At 40.4% G+C, this 13,225-nt stretch overlaps 1 pseudogene across 1 annotated transcript in view; it reads right to left on the bottom strand.

Annotated features, from left to right (window-relative positions):
• LOC112628380 overlaps positions 1-5,885 on the bottom strand; it is a 110,216-nt pseudogene extending 104,331 nt beyond the window's left edge. Inside the window, exon 1 of the transcript XR_003120421.1 lies at positions 5,142-5,885. The product of XR_003120421.1 is annotated as an RNA-binding protein EWS pseudogene (transcript). The remainder of the gene's footprint in view (positions 1-5,141) is intronic.
• Positions 5,886-13,225: the final 7,340 nt, after the last annotated feature.

Raw genomic sequence — 13,225 nt, 5'->3', positions numbered from 1 at the left:
AAAATTCTTTTCTTTAAGAATGTTGAATATTGGCCCCCACTCTCTTCTGGCTTGGAGAGTTTCTGCCGAGAGATCTGCTGTGAGTCTGATGGGCTTCCCTTTGTGGGTAACCCGACCTTTCTCTCTGGCTGCCCTTAAGATTTTTTCCTTCATTTCAACTTTGGTGAATCTGGCAATTATGTGTCTTGGAGTTGCTCTTCTTGAGGAGTATCTTTGTGGTGTTCTCTGTATTTCCTGAATTTGAATGTTGGCCTGCCCTACTAGGTTGGGGAAGTTCTCCTGGATGTTATCCTGAAGAGTGTTTTCCAACTTGGTTCCATTTTCCCCCTCACTTTCAGGCACCCCAATCAGACGTAGATTTGGTCTTTTTACATAATCCCATACTTCTTGCAGGCTTTGTTCATTTCTTTTTCTTCTTTTTTCTTTAGATTTCTCTTCTCGCTTCATTTCATTCATTTGATCCTCAATCGCTGATACTCTTTCTTCCAGTTGATTGAGTCGGTTACTGAAGCTTGTGCATTTGTCACGTATTTCTCGTGTCATGGTTTTCATCTCTGTTCATTTATGGCCTTCTCTGCATTAATTTTTCTGGTTATCAATTCTTCCACTCTTTTTTCAAGATTTTTAGTTTCTTTGTGCTGGGTACGTAATTCCTCCTTTAGCTCTGAGAATTTTGATGGACTGAAGCCTTCTCTCATCTCATCAAAGTCATTCTCCGTCCAGCTTTGATCCGTTGCTGGCGATGAGCTGCGTTCCTTTGGAGGGGGAGATGCGCTCTTATTTTTTGAATTTCCAGCTTTTCTGCCCTGCTTTTTCCCCATCTTTGTGGTTTTATCTGCCTCTGGTCTTTGATGATGGTGATGTACTCATGGGGTTTTGGTGTAGGTGTCCTTCCTGTTTGATAGTTTTCCTTCTAACAGTCAGGACCCTCAGCTATAGGTCTGTTGGAGATTGCTTGAGGTCCACTCCAGACCCTGTTTGCCTGGGTGTCAGCAGCAGAGGCTGCAGAAGATAGAATACTGCTGAACAGCAAGTGTACCTGTCTGATTCTTGCTTTGGAGGCTTCCTCTCAGGGGTGTACTCCACCGTGTGAGGTGTAGGGTGTTGGTCTGCCCCTAGTGGGGGATGTCTCCCAGTTAGGCTACTCAGGGGTCAGGGACCCACTTGAGCAGGCAGTCTGTCCGTTCTCAGATCTCAACCTCCGTGTTGGGAGATCCAGCACTCTCTTCAAAGCTGTCAGACAGAGTCGCTTGTCTGCAGAGGTTTCTGCTGCTTTTTTGTTGTTGTTGTTGTTGTTTAGCTGTGCCCTGTCCCCAGAGGTGGAGTCTACAGAGACTGGCAGGCCTCCTTGAGCTGCTGTGAGCTCCACCCAGTTCGATCTTCCCAGGGCTTTGTTTACCTACTTAAGCCTCAGCAATGGCGGACGCCCCTCCCCCAGCCTCACTGCTGCCTTGCGGTTAGACTGCTGTGCTAGCAATGAGGAAGGCTCCATGGGCGTGGGACCCTCCCGGCCAGGTGTGGGATATAATCTCCTGGTGTGCCTGTTTGCTTAAAGCACAGTATTGGGGTGGGAGTTACCCGATTTTCCAGGTGTTGTGTGTCTCAGTTCCCCTGGCTAGGAAAAGGGATTCCCTTCCCCCTTGCGCTTCCCAGGTGAGGTGATGTTTCACCCTGCTTCAGCTCTCGCTGGTCACGCTGCAACAGCTGACCAGCACCGATTGTCCGGCACTCCCCAGTGAGATGAACCCAGTACCTCAGTTGATAATGCAGAAATCACTGGTCTTCTGTGTCACTCGCGCTGGGAGCTGGAGACTGGAGCTGTTCCTATTCCGCCATCTTGCTCCACCCTGGTTCTGCTCTTTTTCTGTTCTTCCTTCTTCTTTCTCCTGCACAGTGGCTACTGGTGTTTGGGCCCCACCCATTTGTAGTTTGGAGTTTGTGGGGGAAATTTTCTATTTAGTTGTGTTGTAAATGGAGTCCATGAGTTTTTAGTTCTGTCTCTCAGTTTATCTGACAGTTTTTATGTAGAAAATAAGAGACTAAAAAACTACCTTATGTGGAGAAATACAGAGATTGAAACTATGCTGCTGCCATCATCATCTCCCCAGAATTCTCTGTCTAAAGTTAATTTTTTATAAAGGTAGAGGCCCAATTTCCATGTTTTCCCACCTGGATAACTACTTTCCCAAAACCCTATAATAACTATTTTTCCAAAAGTCTACTCTGTCATTGTTTTGCAATCCTGCCTCTGTTGTACATCAAGATCTTTAACTTTACTCATAATGTAATAGATTTAAAGGAAACTTTTATCCAATTCAAATTTACTCATATTTTTAAGAGACTCTTGTTTTAGATGTGAATATATGGTGTATGTGTGTGTACATACACATGTATGTATTCAAACACATGTCCCAGTCAAAAAGTTTTTGAAAAATATTGCCCTATGTAATCCAAAAGACTACCTTGGTGCCAATTGGCTCTCTTCAGCTTCATTTTTTTCCTTTGGTGTTGACCTTCTTATTGACTAAGTTAGACCATTTAAAACCCAGGTGTTTATTCCTGGGTTCCTTTCAGATCTCTCGGGCAGAACTGCTAACAGTGGCCTTGGAGTTGAATGGGGCTGGGAGAAGAAATCCAGGGAGTTTGCAGCCTTTCTAATTTCAACACACAGGACCATCTCTCACACCTGTTCATGGTGACAGCTGGGAACTGCGGCTGGGTTTTTTGTTTTTGTTTGTTTGTCTTTAGATGGCCTTATTCCTTCCCAGAGAGCACAGGAATTTGTAAATTGAGACAGGAAATCATGGGGGAATTGATAAATGTTAGAAATGTCTTTACTCTTAGGGAAACAGTTTGGAGACAAATAGTCTAGAATTTTGGGCCACCAATTGGCATGAAATTCTAACATATAAAACCTCAAAGTGCCCTCTGCTGGCAGCTAGTGTTCACCGCCACTAGTCTGTAATTACAAAATCATGCAGACTTCATTGGTACATACTAAGTTTTAAACTGATACACAGGGAGTTATGCTATATTTACTATCATGTTCTCCAACTAACAAAATGGAAATAGCACCCCGTAAGTTAGAATAGCTCTAAGTTACACAGAATCTATTGTTAAACGACAGCTTTTGCTACATGATTTTAAGTATTACAAACAAAACAAGTCTATACACTAATTGAAAATGAAATGGACTAGTCATTTATAATCATTGAGAATAATTGTTATATTAAAACTAACTGTTTTGGCCGGGTGCAATGGCTCACGCCTGTAATCCCAGCACTTTGGGAGGCTGCAGTGGGTGGATCACTTGAGGCCAGGGATTTGAGACCAGCCTGGCCAACATGGCAAAACTCACTCTACTAAAAATACAAAATATTAGCCGGGCATGGTGGCTTGCACCTGTAATCCCGGCTACTCGGGAGGCTGAGGTAGGAGAATCACTTGAACCTGTGAGGCGGAGGTTGCAGTGAGCTGAGGTCACGCCACTACACTCCAGCTACCTAGGCTGCAGTGCAGCCACTTTGAAGAAACTTTAATTAAGGAAACTTTAATTCAAGGTATAGATCTCTTTTGAGTTCTTACTTTACCAAACAGTATTTTATATAGCTAAGTGAATTAGGATATTTTTGATATGGATTGAATATATTTAAAAATTGTTGTTAGTTTTGTGATACTGTCAGCTTTCTGATACTGTTGTTATGTTAAAATATTCCTAATATAAGTAAGTGGAGAGCTGATGGATGAAACATGCATAGTGAAGTGTTGGTAATTGTTGAATGAGCATGATGGCCACACAGCGTTCACTATTCTATTCTCTCTACTTTTTTGTATGTTTTAAAATGTCTAAAAGATTACAACACATCCATAGACACACATACTCATACTCATACACACAAACACAAACTTACAACTACAGTGCAATGTACTTCAGATTGAAATTTTCTGATAGGAAAAGTACATCGAAGTGCCACCTTCTATATTGTTGTTCAAACACTATAGACACACCAGTGCCATTGGTCACTGAGCTGTTTTACTTAAAAAAAATAAAAACTAATAGAATAATAAAATAAAAATTAGTAGTAGTAGAGTGTACTACATTTATAAAGTTAACATTTTGTGAGCAAGTATAACTTTAAAAGAATTTTTTGCAAGAATTCCCAGGAATATATGGGGATATATTTGTATGAATGAATATGAATATATATGAGTTCAATTCATTCACCACTGTATAAGTGCAAAACACTTGATATAAAACACTTATCAAAAATGTTCTGCTGGCCAGGTGCAGTGAGTCACACCCATAATTTCAGCACTTTGAGAGGCTGAAGCTGGAGGATCACTTGAGTCCAAGAGTTCAAAACCAGCCTGGCCAACATAGTGCAACCCCATTTCTATTATTAAAAAAAAAAAAAAAGTTCTACCTGGCCAGTGGCTCACCCATGTAATCCCAGCAAGCACGTTGGGAGGGAGAGGTGGAGGCAGGAGCATCGCCTGAGCCCAGGAGTTTGAGACTAGCCTAGGCAACACGGCCAGACTCCATCTCTACTAATTTTTTTTTTAATTAGCCATGTGTGGTGGCACCCATCTGTAGTCCCAGCTACTCAGGAGGCAAAGGCAGAAGACTTGCTTAAGCCCAGGATTTAGAGGCTGCAACCGAGCTATGATCATGCCACTGCACTCCAGCCTAGGTGACAGAGTGAGATCCTGTTCCTTTAAAAAAAAAAAAAAAAAAACAAAAAAAAAACAGTTTGAATTGTTCTGAAAAAATAAAAAAAGTTTGTTATTAACTAAGTTTAACAAACTAAATCTTTTCAATCACTATCAGCTTCAACATCAACAAAGGGAGAAAACTATCACCAAGACTATTCAGCAACACATATACAATAATCCAGATTCACCTAGTTCACTCCCTACTACGAAGAGAGCCCCTTCACAATTCTAGCAACTTTTATTTCACTCTCATCTCTCACCATTTCCTTCCTGCACCCCAGGCAATTTGCTGCTCCCCAAACTCATCCCAACTCCCACATACCTCTAAGCCTTTATACCAGCTTTATACTGAGCTCCTCCCCACCTGGTGAGCACTTACTCATCAGTCGTTCAAAACTTGATGCAGAAGTCTCCTCCAGTGTAGAAGCCTGGCTGTAGGATCCAGTTTGGGGTAGGTAACTAGTGGGAGGCATAGTTACTCTGCTGTCCATAGCTGCTCGGTTGCCCAGAGGTGTTCTGCTGAGAGTAACTGCTCTGATCATAACTAGTCGGCTGTGTAGAGGAATAGCTGGAAGGAGGGTAGGATGGAGGCGCAGTGACTGGCTGCATGGGGTAGCTCCCAGGTACATGGGGATAACTGTAGTTACTCTGTCCATATCCTAGGCCAGGCTGGTTGTAAACCCCCATGCCAGATTGAGGTTGACTAGTCTCAATGGGCTTGTTACCATCCTACGGTCTTGTAGGTACAGTGGCTGCTGGCTGCTGCCCATAGGCTGGGTAAGCAGGCTGAGTGCCATATGCAGACTGAGCAGTGTGGAGGCTTGGGTGGTGGTGACTGTAAGAGTGGTGGTATCATAAGCACCCGTGCCACACCCCTGGGCAGACTGGCTGTGTGCCCGGGGGGCAGTTGTAGTAGTATAACCAGTGGGAGGCTGTCCATAAGAAGTTGCATAGCCCATAGGTTGCAGTGGTCCGAGCCTGGGTATAGCTGACATCAGTGGGCTGTCCATAGGTTCCTAGCTTTGTTGCCCATATGCCTGGGTGGTCTGTGCATATCCTTGAGTGGGCTGGGCAGTGTAAGCACTGTAGCCCTGCTGCACTGCAGCTTGGCTATAGGTATTGTAATCCTTCGATGCCATTTTCTCTCCTTACTCCTCGTTCTCTCAACGTCCGTTTCCTTCTTGCTCCTATTTAACTTTTATCTAAAAGATTATAGAAATCCTATGCTTCCCAATTTTCAAAGCTCTAATAATCTCATGCCTATATATTGAGGTCACTAAAACATTACTATAACTTTGGACATAATTCAGTGGACCAATGATAATGTTTACTCTCTAAGAAAAGAAACTATGAAACACTCTAGTTCTAGATCTTTATATAAAAGATCAACAAAGTAACTCATTTTCCAGTATGAATTAATATTTGTTAATTTGCTATTTGTAAATTATCTATATTAAATTATTAGTTAAGGCATCCCTGATTAATAATATTATAGAGATTAAATTGATTATAGTAGATAATTAGGTAAAAACACAACCACACAAAATTCTGTTTTAAGAAATTTGAGGATAAAATTGGGAGAAATGTGGGACAAAAATCTACAACATGGTTATTGATTTCATAGATAAATATAAACTATGTAGTTAGTCCTCCATATCTGTGGGTTTCATGTCAACCAACCACAGATGGAAAATATTCAGAAAAAAATGAATAGTTTCATTTGTACTGAACATGTACGGTCCTTTTTTTCTTGTCATTATTTCCTAAACAATACAGTATAACAAGTATTTACACAACATCATATTGAGAATTACAAGTAATCTAGAGATGAATTAAAGGATGATGTGCATAGGTTATATGCAAATAACCATGTTATATAAGGAACTTGAGCATCTGTGGATTTTGGTATTTGCAGGGATCCTGGAACCAATCCCCTGAGGATACTGATGGATGGTTATATTTACTGCCACATCCCTTCAGAGCACTTTGATCTGTATTACAAGTTCTCATGTTTCCTTTTGCTTAATTACATACTTTGTTTCTACAGTAACTCTAAAGCATATAATCAGTTGCAATGTCCCTAAGGCTTTTACATGGTGAATTCTTTTCAGCTAATAAAGAGTAATAACAATGTAATCCTTGTGTAGAACTCTATCTTCTTCCTAAACATCTCTTAATTAGTATGCAATAGGATTAAATACAAGTCTCACTATACCATTTTGAATAATTAGGAGGAAAAATACAAATTCTAACCTAGGCACCTAAGTCTTGTAGGAATTTACTGCCACCTTCAGGTTTTAATGAAAATGCACTGGGACTGTAGCTTTTAGATTTCCAGGTGATAGTCCCTGGTTAATATAGTAGAAATATTAATATTATTTTCTGGATTTAGAAGTAAAGTACTACCTAATTTAGATTGCAGTACAAATGCATTTCAGGAAATGCCTTTCACCTTGTCTTTTTGTCTTTTGTGATTCTTTCAATAATGTGTAATTGAAAATTAAAGCCTGTTCTTTATCAGCCATTATAATTATATACTGGAAGTTCCCAGATCTGTGTCCAGAATGTACTTTGTATCATAGTCTAAACCTACGGGGGGGGGTGGGGCAGGGAAAACCTCTTACAGCAAACTGTTTTAAATGTTCCATGTGTCAATGCCTTCCAGCCAAAGGCCACCAGGAACACACCTGTAGTTGCACAAGTTGGGTTTCTTGCTCACTTAAGGGAGGGAGAAACCACACCAGAGGGAACTGTGGATGTCTGAGTAAGAAGGTGTTAAAAGGGACTTACAGGATTTGGGTTTTTATTGGGAGATTTTTGGTAGGGTTCAAGGAAGTGGGCTTTGCTCTGTCATAAAATGCTATCAGGAAATGGGGGCAATCCCATAATGTAGTATCTTAATAAGTTTTATTTATAAAGCAGGCAGAATGAAGTGAGGCTAATGCTATAATTGGTAAAGAAGCAGAAGTCATTCACATTAGCCAGAATAGGGGAATGTATCACATTTTTTGTGGTTTGCAGACTGACTTTATTTTTGTCTATATTTAGACAAGATGTTGTTGGGGTGGGCGTTGACCCCACTTCCTCACGGTCATGCAGTGACCTTGATGTTGGTGTTCCGTGAGATTGTTTATGTTCAACAGAACACCAAGGCCTATCAGGGAGTCAGGCAGTTCCTACTTGTCAGAGACTGCTTTTCTCTTTCTCATGCATATATTTGTAATTCCATGAATACCTTTTTTTAATTCCTTGAATTTGTGGTGAAATAAAAATAAAAATAAAAGTTTTTTTATTTGTAAAAAATAAAAGTTTGTTATGATTTTTAAAGTGGATATCAACAGAATATGAAGCTCTACATATGCATCATATGTTGCAAGGGTGTGAAATCCAGCTCAATATCATTTGGAAAAAGGGGAATTTATTAGAAGACCCATGTAACATGAGGAAGACTGGAGTGTAGATGGACTATGAGTCAGCTCATAGCATGAGGTTAAATGCCAAGAAACTCCCCATCCACCTCTCATCTCTTCGGCTGTCTCCACAGGGCAGGAAATGTAATTGCCTATAATTTCCAAACTTTATTGTCCCAGTTCCAACATAAGATGGAGACTGATACTTTTCCCTGCAGTTATAGTTTAAGAGATCCAAGAGAAAGGTTTTAATTGGGGCAGGCTGAGTTACACGTTCACCTAGTGCACTCAACTAGGACCGAGAATTGTGAAGTATTTTAGAGAAAGGGTTGTTCTCATTGGAACCACACGGTCAGATCAGGGAAGAAGCATTTCCTGGAAAAAGTAGAATTGAAGTTCTGGGTAAGCAAAAGATTTGAAAAAAAAGATTTAAAGCTGGGAGGAAAAAAAAATCAGTTCTGGGTTCTAGAAATGTAACATTTGCTATAAAGAGAAAAATGAAAATAAAATAAAAAGAGAGAGACCCAGTTAGGCCATCACAATTATTTCAGTAAAATATACCAGAGGCTTGAACTAGGGCAGCACCAGTGGGGATAGAGAAAAGAGAATGCTTTCAGTTAGAAATGTTTCAGAGTTAGAATCTACAGGACTAGCTAATTCCATAGATGTGAGGAGTCAAAATTCACAAATAGCCCTTACATAGGATTTATCATGTAATATGCCCTGTTCTACACATTTGATATATATTCATTAAGTCCTCACCACAACCTTATGAAGTATTATTTCCATTTTCAGCTGGGGAAATTGAGGCACAAAAAGGTTAAGAAGTTAACGAAGGTTGACCGGGTGCAGTGGCTCATGCCTGTAATTCCAGCACTTTGGGAGGCTGAGGCAGGTGGATCACCTGAAGTCAGGAGTTTGAGACCAACCTGGAAAACATGGTGAAACCCCGTTTCTACAAAAAATACAAAAATTAGCCAGGCATGGTGGCACGAGCCTGTAATCCCAGCTACTTGGGAGGCTGAGGCAGGAGAATCACTTGAACCCGGGTGGTGGAGGTTGCAGTGAGCCGAGATCGCGCCATTGCACTCCAGCCTGGGCAACAAGAGCAAGACTCCGTCTGAAAAAAAAAAAAAAAAGAAGTTACCCAAGGTCATACAGCTGATAAATGGTAGTGTTCACATCCAGCTAATCTGGCTCCAAAATTCATGAGTTTAGCCACCTGCCACGACCTCTCCAAGGTCTGAATTTGGGTGGGTGGTTGTGTGCATCAAGGGTGGAAGCACAAATAGACTACATTCCAGACTGGGAGAGGAATGTGCAGAGGAGATAATATTTAGTTTTCTGTACATTAAGTTGTAAATGTGTTAAGAGAGTAATAGATGGAAATGCCCAATGGGCAATTTGAATATATAACTCGGGTAAGGGTAGAGGCTTAAATTTAGAATTTGTTAGAATCTAAATGGTAGCTGAAGCCAATGAGTGAATGAAATCTTCTAAAAGGAGTAGAACGACGGCCTAACATGCAGCCCAGAGAAAAACAAAGAGAAGGTAGAAGAATGATCTTCAATAATGACCTAGAAATTAACTAACCCAGTGTTTCTGATGATTAGGAGAAATAGGCATCATCATATACTGTTAGTAGGAGTGTAAATGGTACAATTTGTTTGCAGGGAAGTTTGGCAATATCTAATAAAATACAAATTTTCCCTACCATTTTTTGACCCAGCAATTCTACTGGAAATTTATGCTACAATACACTCCTTCCTAGCGTCAAAGATATATGTACAACAATGTTCACTGTAGCCTTGTTTAATAAGAAGGAAGAAAGAGAAGGAGGGACGAAGGAAGGAAGGAAAACAGCAACCTCAGTGTTCATTAGTATTGTGCTGGCATTCCATACCATAGAATTCTATGTGGTTATTCCATAAAAATAAATACCATGTGGTCATTAACAAGAACAAAGTAGATCTCTGGAAACTTCTATGGAAAGATCATCAACATGCACTAGAAATATTCAGTGATGGGGGAAAAAGACAAAAAAAAAAAAACCCAACAATGTATGTTTAAAAAGAAAGAAAAAGTTATATTAGTTCATTTTCATGCTGCTGATAAAGACATAACCAAGACAGGGTAATTTATACAGGAAAAAGGGATTTAAGGACTTACAGTTCCACATGGCTGGGGAGGCCTCACAATCATGGCGCAAGGCAAAGAGGAGCAAGTCACATCTTACATGGATGGCAGCAGGCAAAAGTAGAGAGTTTGTGCGGGAGAACTCCCGTTTTTAAAACCATCAGATCTTGTGAGACTCATTCACTATCACGAGAATAGCGTAGGAAACACCCTCCCCTATAATTCAATCACTTCCCACCAGGTTCCTCCCATGACACAAGAAAATTAATTCAAGATGAGATTTGGGTGGGCATACAGCAAAACCATATCAGAGGTATAGGAGAATACATGTAATGTTCCTTTAGTGTAAATAATAGGCCTGCTATACCCTTTTCTACTTACCTGGCAGAAAAACAACCAATATAAAACATAGAATCTTTTAAAATCTTCAGAATGGAGGTACAAGAAAAGCAAATCCAGAGACCCAGGAGAGGTCACAGAAGGCACCAGGCAGGCAGCAGCCTCACCTTCTTGAGTCTCCTGCCTTGGCAGCCTTGCACAGAGTGGGCGTGAGCCATGACCTATACTGAGAATTTTCCTGGGCAGGTGCACAGGGGAGGAGGGAAAGAAAAGCTCTAAAAGAAGGGAAGGGTGAGTGCACACCCTTGAGCTCCCCTCTTTATGAGAAACCTGAGATGCCCAATAGAACATGTAGGCCTGAGAGACGGTGTAGCTCAAATGTGTGCAGGAAAGACCCAAAGCAAGTTGGCCCTTGTGTAGTGGATAATCTGTTATTATATGTACATATATAAATACATCTGTAAAATAGAAGTTAACACCATGGAGTATAAGGTTCAAATAAGAAACTACTAGTCAATGAATCATCTAAAAAGTACCTGAAGTCTTTAAAAAAAAAACTTCCTTAATAAGTGCAATTAACCATAGATGTACTTAAACATAATATACTGAAATCACGCATTTGTCTTCAAACAAGTTCAAGTACTTTACTATCTCTGCTATTAATGCCATTTTCAAAATACTTCAATAATAAATGAAATATGATATTTCCTTCAACATCCTTCTAACAGCCAATGTCATTTAGCCTCTGCTTAAGGGTCTGGTTTTCTCTCAGCAGTTGAACATCATTCCGTAACCTTTACTAGCAGAGATGAAATGCTACCATGTGGCTTCTGAACTAGAATTATGATAATTCTCTCAAGAGAATGCAACAGTCTTCTGGCAAGGTCACCACCTCAAACCTGTATTAAAAATGGGAAAACAGAAAAGGAAGAAAAAAAATAGACTCTAAAGACTGTTACTACATAACTTCCTCTCTTGACCTTCCTTTAATGTGTCTTGAAAGGGAACAAATTAGCTTCAAGTTTAACAGCAAAGAAATTTTAGCCTTCTACCACTAAACAGACATATTTTTCAGAAAGATTAGCAACATAAGATAATCAACAGTTTTAGAACATCCAGACTATAAATTTTGGACCGAGTGCAGTGGCTCACACCTGGAATCCCAGTAAATAATCCCAATGTAATCCCAATGTAAATTATTAAACTGACACTTGGTGTACACTTTAATCTGCTGTAAATTGACCAGTCTAACATCTCCAGAATTGTCACTTTGGGGCATGTATTAGTTTGCTAGGGCTGCCATAACAAAATACCGTAGACTAGTTGGCTTAAATAACAGAAATTTATTTTTTCACAGTTCTGCAGGCTAGAAATCCAAGATCAAAGACATGATTAACTTCATCACCTCTCTCAAGTCCCTATCATCAAATATAGTCACATTCTGAGGTACTGGGGGGCAAAGTTTCAATATATGAATTTTGAGCTGGGTGTGGTGGCTTACACCTGTAATCCCAGCACTTGGGATTACGGCAGGCAGATCATGAGGTCAGGAGTTCAAGACCAGCCTGACCAACATGGTGAAGCCCCGTCTCTATGAAAATACAAAAATTAGCTGGGCATGGTGGCATGTACCTGTAATCCCAGCTACTCAGGAGGCTGAGGCAGGAGAATCGCTTGAACCCAGGAGACGGAGGTTGCAGTGAGCCAAGATCGCACCGCTGCACTCCAGCCTGGGCAACAGAGTGAGACTCCGTGTCAAAAAATAAATAAATTGTGTGTGTGTGTGTGTGTGTGTGTATATATTTTATCCCATAACAGATCATATAAAGTTTCTGTACCTATGAAATAGAAAGATGACTTTGGCCCACGATGACCAGTGAGGAACTACCCCTGTTAAGCCCTAACTGACACACCAGCCACAACTCCTGTACTTCATCTATAGACAACATAAGGAACGTTCATTTTCTCTAACTCCATTCTGAGCATTCATGTTCTTTTTAAAATATTTTATATTTCCTCATCTTTAGCAACTAAAATAGTTTGCATTCCAATTTAGCAAGAAATCACATAAATCCTAAGTAATGTATTAATTCATCCTACATCCATTTTTTTTTTTTTTTTTTTGGAGACAGTCTCACTCTGTCACCAGACTGGAATGCAGTGGCACGATCTCTGATCTCCGCTCATTACGACCTCCCACCTCCCAGGTTCAAGCAATTCTCCTGCCTCAGCTTCCCAAGTAGCTGGGACTATAGGCACGTGCCACCATGCCCAGCTAATTTTTATATTTTTAGTAGAGATGGGGTTTCACCATGTTGGCCAGGCTGATCTCAATCTCTTAACCTTGTGATCCGCCAGCCTCGGCCTCCCAAAGTGCTGGGATTACAGGTGTGAGCCACCACGCCCAGCCTATCCTACATTCATTTTCTTATAAGAGAAATTCATTTTAGTTCAGTTTTATTGTACCAGATTTACCGGGTCCAAAAACAAAAAGAAAAAAGTTAACTTCTCCTGTAGGTGTTAAGTAGATTTTTTCTCATTCTCTTAACTCTTATTGTAACAGAAATTAAAGTGCACAAGACCATCAAAAATACGTGATTTGGTTGTACCCTAAATATGGGGCACAT

The sequence above is a fragment of the Theropithecus gelada genome, chromosome 7b (genome assembly GCF_003255815.1).
Source record: "Theropithecus gelada isolate Dixy chromosome 7b, Tgel_1.0, whole genome shotgun sequence".
Classification (NCBI taxonomy): domain Eukaryota; kingdom Metazoa; phylum Chordata; class Mammalia; order Primates; family Cercopithecidae; genus Theropithecus; species Theropithecus gelada.
This window is presented reverse-complemented; position numbering and strand designations above follow the sequence as displayed.